This window comes from Myotis brandtii, unplaced genomic scaffold, assembly GCF_000412655.1.
Source record: "Myotis brandtii unplaced genomic scaffold, ASM41265v1 scaffold30, whole genome shotgun sequence".
Taxonomy (NCBI): domain Eukaryota; kingdom Metazoa; phylum Chordata; class Mammalia; order Chiroptera; family Vespertilionidae; genus Myotis; species Myotis brandtii.
In genome coordinates this window covers 1,242,329-1,248,712 of record NW_005361458.1, presented here as the reverse complement: position 1 = coordinate 1,248,712, position 6,384 = coordinate 1,242,329, and the positions used below count along the sequence as shown (strand labels likewise).

General features: G+C 45.6%; 1 pseudogene; it reads left to right on the top strand.

Annotated features, from left to right (window-relative positions):
* The first annotated feature begins 409 nt into the window (after window positions 1-409).
* On the top strand, window positions 410-4,812 carry LOC102264133 (annotated as a pseudogene).
* Window positions 4,813-6,384: the final 1,572 nt, after the last annotated feature.

Genomic DNA, 6,384 nt, shown 5'->3' with positions numbered 1-6,384 from the left:
CTGCTTGCTGGTGCCCTTCCTACTGAATACCCCCCACGTAGGGCACATGACCCATCTCAAGGGGGATTTAATGCCAGAGGCTTGAGGGTCCCATATTCTAATTCTACAACTTCCCATCTTATCCGTCTAGCTACAACACCACCTCCTAGGTCACCCCCCAGCTCCCTTGGTCTTCCCCCACTTCTCCCCGAACTCTGTACTCTGCGAACTCTCTGTGCGTGAGTCTAATATGTCTGAGCGACCCCGCAGCCTCTGCCCTCCTCTCCATCCACCACAGGGTAGGCAGGCAGCCCAGTCCTCAGCCCCGGGCGGGGCCAAGGTGGGACATCGCCTTTCCCAGCCCTGCAGGTGCTGGACCCCTGGGTCTGCAGAAGTCATCAGGGCTGTGGTGTCCTGCGGGGCTCAGCAACCTGCGATGAAGAGAATGAAAGCACTAGTGGGAAGGAGAAGGCGGGCTCCATCTCTTACCCTTGATAACGCCCTGCAAAAATGGCCTGCTACCAAGGAGAGGCCTCCTGCTGGTGTGGACACACATGCATTTCTGTCATCCTTCGTGGCCCTGCTACTTGCTGGCCTGGTAGAACTCAAGAGAGGCCGGCAGAGGTGGGAGCGGCATCTCTTCCTGTTCAATGACCTGTTGGTTGTGGCCAAAATCAAATATAACAACAAATTCAAGAGGAAAAATAAAATAAAATTGAGTGACAGGTGGGCAGCAAGCTGTGTGGATGAAGTGGGAGAAGGCAGTACCGATGCCATGAGATCGTTGGTCCTGGGCTGGCCCACGGTGAACTTCGTGGCCACTTTCCGTTCCCAGAGCAGAAGGGCAAATGGCTCTCCCTCCTCCAGAGATGCCTCAGTCTAGAGAAGGAGGACTGGCCGAAGAGCATTCCCCTCAAAACCTTCACCAAGGACATTGGGGACTGTGCCTGTTCCAAAACTATAACAATAAGGAATTCAGGCCTTTCGTCCTCCGGGAGTGTTTCCTCACAGAACAGCTGCCCCGGGAGAGGGGAGAGGCGGTGCCAGTTCACCCTGCAGCCCGGCCCCCTGGCTGCCACCCAGCATCTGAGCCAGTCAGGTGAGAAGACATTTAAAAGGAGAGGGTGTCGCATAAAGCAGGGTTCTAGCACTCGCCCGGGGAACTTGCCCGTGTCACCAGCCTCTCCTACGCCAGGGCAGCTCTTCGGAGTGTCTCTGCCAAGTATCTGTGAGAATGACAATCTGCCCCAACCTGTCTCCGATATGCTTTTCATTCTTGATCAAAAAGGACCCCTCACAAAAGGCAGCTTCAGACTGTCAGCCAACGTGACATCTCGCAGAGAGCTGAAGGAGAAACTGAATTCTGTAGTCTGTTTTTGTGATAGTATCCGTTTTAAAGGATTTTCTACACAATATTCCTGGTAGTATTTTCTCATCAGATCTCTGTCATCACTGGGTCTGTGTCATGGATCAAGGAAATGATGAAGAGAAAATAAATACAATTCAAAGGCTGTTAGACCAGCTTCCGAGAGCCAATGTTGTTCTCCTACTCTACCTTTTTGGGGTCCTACGCAACATTGAGCAGCACTCCTCATCCAATCAGATGACGACATTTAATTTAGCGGTGTGTATCACTGCAAGCATTCTTTGGCCTCCTACTTCCTCCAGCCCAGAGCTAGAAATTGAATTTATAAATAAGGATACTCTGCTTATTCAATTTCTGATTGAAAATTGCTGTGGAATATTTGGAGAAGAAACCACTTCCCTCTTTGGAGAGGTTTCCGTGAGATGTGATACTGAGCAGAATGCCTCCCACATCCTTACAAATGACTGACTTGTGTAATGACAGCTTGGGAGGTGAGCAGAATGGGTTGCTGAGGCCCCGGGTGGTGACTTGGTGAAGAACCTCGGTCAGGGGAGCAGAAGCATGGACTCTGCCTTGACCCCTAGTGATGATGACCTTGACCAGCCTGAGGTGGATGCTCTTTTAACCCTGAGCGACTTTGACTTAGACCGTTCTAAACATGAAGACATTCGGCTTCTTGAATCCAAGCCCGTCACCGTTATCGTACTGTACAGAGAGCCCACACTGCAGGACCCTGCTGGGCCCCTGTCTGGCATGACCACACCCAGCTGTCTGTCCACAGCTGCAGCAGATGCTCCAGAAAGCCCGAGGCAACACCAGCGCTGCTCGGAGCCCAGCACCAGCTATCTAGATTCAAAGCTTTTCTCTCTCAGGCAGGAAAGGCTACACAAGTCCAGCCGTGATGCGATTCTCTGACAAAAAGACGAGGACCATCTGAAGCAGAATCAACCCCTCCAGGAAGAGGGTAAGATGTATTTTAAACAGTTTAGTTACAGGCACTGATATCAAGAAAAGTGCCACTAATACAAATGCTAAGAAGGAAAGCTTGTTTGGTAGTGAAGGAAATCATGTGAACCTTCTCCCTGAATCCAAGCCAGCGGCCATTTCTGTGGCATCTTGCAGTCACATGTCCTCACATGATCATCCCAGGAGCCAGCCCTTAATTCAGATACATCAGGAGACGCCCTTCCGCACACACGGATGCCCTCAAGAGTTCAAGGAGGCAGCAGCACTGCACAGAGCCCAACGCTGATGACCAGCCCGGCACACTGAGCTCTGTCTCAGGAGGATGTTTTCAAAGAAACAAAAGAAAACTACGGAGCTGGTCACTTGCATGGAGAGGAGGATCATCTAAAATGGCACAAGTCTTTGCAAATGGAAGGGCAAACGCTTATTAACCAGAGTTCAGTCGTGGGGACTGAGGTGGGCAAGAGGAGTGCCTCAAAGCAAAACACCAAGAAGACTTTACCCTCAAGATTAAACGTTTGCAATGTTTCTCTCTCATCGATGTTTCTAACTCTGTATCCCTCTCCCTTCTTCTCCGTAAAAAATCAATAAAATATATTTTAAAAAAAGAAAGAAAAAAGAAAAACTGGCCCCTCAAAAGGAAAGCAAGTGTATCCAGATGAGAGGAAAAGAAAATAGCTTCTCAGAAAGAACCCCTGGAGCCACCTCCCCACGCTTCTGGTGTTCCAGAAGCCAATTCCCTGCGAGAGAAACAGAAAGACATGCCCCTAGGAAGCCAGCCTCAAGCTTTGTATGAAGTCCCACGAGGAAGGAAAGCATCCCGGGCAGTGCCCTCCTGGTACTCCGCCTTGTGCGAGGTCCTCACCCAGCTCTTTGATTGTGGATGGTGTGTCTAGTGGCATCTTGTAGTCACATGTCCTCGTATGATCATCCCAGGAGCCAGACTCAGGGCCTACAGTAGTTAGTGATGCTGGGAACAAACATTCAACCAAAGACATTTAACCACACAAAGCTGATGTCTAGAAGAACAGAAATTGGGCTAATAATGACATCAAGATAATAATTTTGACTTTTTTTGTATAAAATACCTGGGATAGAGAGCATGAAGATAATTAATCATTGCTAATACTTAGGACAACAAAATGATTCTCTTTATTGAGACCATTTGGCAAAACGTTTAGACTAAACAATTGTATCACCTAAGTGTTTGGGAGGCTTTTCCTTGTTAGAGCATGGGATTGATCCTGTCAGGTGACTGTAGGGATACTAGCAGAAAGAGAAGGCATCTTGGCTGTCAGTCCTGCCTTCTTTGCAGTCACTGGATTTGGATGTCCTCACCTCCAGAAATTTTTGCATTTATTTGTTCCCAGTGACTCATGGTTTACAGATAGTTTATACCCCGTAAGTTTATTTCATATTCATGGACATTTCTCCTCTCTCACCTTAAAGGTTACACTGGTACATCTCCTGGATTATCGCCTTGCCAATCAATATGAAGGAATACTAGTAGAGTCAGGGATGGATATACATCTACATTTTAACTTATAAGAAGTTGCTTAGAATCCATTGGGTCTCTCTAGTCCACCATCAGATGGACCTTTCTCCCACAAACTAGCTTATTCCAAATTGTTTTTCTGAGCCACCAGGAAACTTTTGTGTCAAATGCTCTTTCCCTGTTGTCCTAAATGTGGCACTTCTCAGTTATAGGGGAAAAAATAATGTTTTCTGTAAGACATAAGTTTTTCAGTATTAGCTATTGGTGCTACCTAGCCTCTAGGGTACATGGCACTCTTTGCCCTGGGCATTGTATCATTAGCTTGTAGAACTCGTGGGTCCAAAGAACTCCTTTCCCCCCCGCCCCCCCCCCCCGGCACTTTCCCATCTGGCTCATCACTGAGCTCCCAAGACTGTGCTTTTGCTCAGATTGCTGCACATTCCGTATCGACACCCACCGAAACTTCCTCTCCAATGGATGACACTTTTCAGGCTCAAAGCAAGCAGGGAGAACTTTCTTCCGACTTTTGCAGTCCCAGTCTCATTTCTTGAATGCCTGGTACCTCCTCCCGGCAGACCAGCAGCTGCCCAGCTTATACAGAAAATGACACTGTAGAAGGTCATTCACAAATGCATTCTGTAACTCTTCACCCAGCGCATGGTGGAGAAATGGTTTGGCCACTTTGAAAAACTGGCCGCTCAAAAGGAAAGCAAGTTATCCAGATGAGAGGAAAAGAAAATAGCTTCTCAGAAAGAACCCCTATAAAATATATTTTAAAAAAAGAAAGAAAAAAGAAAAACTGGCCCCTCAAAAGGAAAGCAAGTGTATCCAGATGAGAGGAAAAGAAAATAGCTTCTCTGAAAAAACCCCCGGAGCCACCTCCCCACGCTTCTGGTGTTCCAGAAGCCAATTCCCTGCGAGAGAAACAGAAAGACATGCCCCTAGGAAGCCAGCCTCAAGCTTTGTATGAAGTCCCATGAGGAAGGAAAGCATTGCGGGCAGTGCCCTTCTGGTACGCGGCCTTATGTGAAGTCTTCACCCAGCTCTTTGATTGTGGATGGTGTGTCTAGTGGCATCTTGTCGTCACATGTCCTCGTATGATCATCCCAGGAGTCAGACTCGGGGCCTACAGTAGTTAGTGATGCTGGGAACAAACATTCAACCAAAGACATTTAACCACACGAAGCTGATGTCTAGAAGAACAGAAATTGGGCTAATAATGACATCAAGATAATTTTGACTTTTTTTGTATAAAATACCTGGGATAGAGAGCATGAAGATAATTAATCATTGCTAATACTTAGGACAACAAAATGATTCTCTTTATTGAGACCATTTGGCAAAACGTTTAGACTAAACAATTGTATCACCTAAGTGTTTGGGAGGCTTTTCCTTGTTAGAGCATGGGATTGATCCTGTCAGGTGACTGTAGGGATACTAGCAGAAAGAGAAGGCATCTTGGCTGTCAGTCCTGCCTTCTTTGCAGTCACTGGATTTGGATGTCCTCACCTCCAGAAATTTTTGCATTTATTTGTTCCCAGTGACTCATGGTTTACAGATAGTTTATACCCCGTAAGTTTATTTCATATTCATGGACATTTCTCCTCTCTCACCTTAAAGGTTACACTGGTACATCTCCTGGATTATCGCCTTGCCAATCAATATGAAGGAATACTAGTAGAGTCAGGGATGGATATACATCTACATTTTAACTTATAAGAAGTTGCTTAGAATCCATTGGGTCTCTCTAGTCCACCATCAGATGGACCTTTCTCCCCCAAACTAGCTTATTCCAAATTGTTTTTCTGAGCCACCAGGAAACTTTTGTGTCAAATGCTCTTTCCCTATTGTCCTAAATGTGGTACTTCTCAGTTATAGGGGGGGAAAATAATGTTTTCTGTAAAATATAAGAAGTTTTCAGTATTAGCTATTGGTGCTACCTAACCTCTTTGCCCTATGTCATTATCTTTTAGAACTCTGGGTCCAAAGAACTCCTTCCTGGCCTGGCTATCTCAGCCACAGATGTGAAGCAGATGTCACCTTGTAACCGACCACTCCTATAGTTAGACTCCTGAGTGTCCATATGCATCTTTTGTGGCTTTTAAAGGCCAAAGGGATTTCCGTTACCCTTGGGGCACTTCTGTCTGAACCCCAAGTTGTGAATGAAGCCCTCAAGCTTGCAGTGCCTTTCTGGAAGAAATTTCTTCTCTAGTTAACAAAGTAATAGTTCTAGCCTCCCCCCGCCATATTGATGAGTAGAAAATTACCCACCCAATTTGAAGCGTAGAAGAAAATAGATGTTGAGGTTCTTAAATAACCATGTCTATGTTCTGTTTTCCCTTAGATACTCCTGTAATACTTAATGTGAATAGTTTGTTAGTATTGCTGTAAAGTATTACATTGTATGATGTGAAGAATATGTCATTTTATTATACTGTTAACCTATATTAGACCAATGCTTTATCTAAAGTATTTTTAAATTGTATAATATAGCTTGACAAATTATACTACCATAAGTTATGTAATAAATGTGTATTTTTGTACTTGCAAAAAAATAAATAAAACATATGTACACACA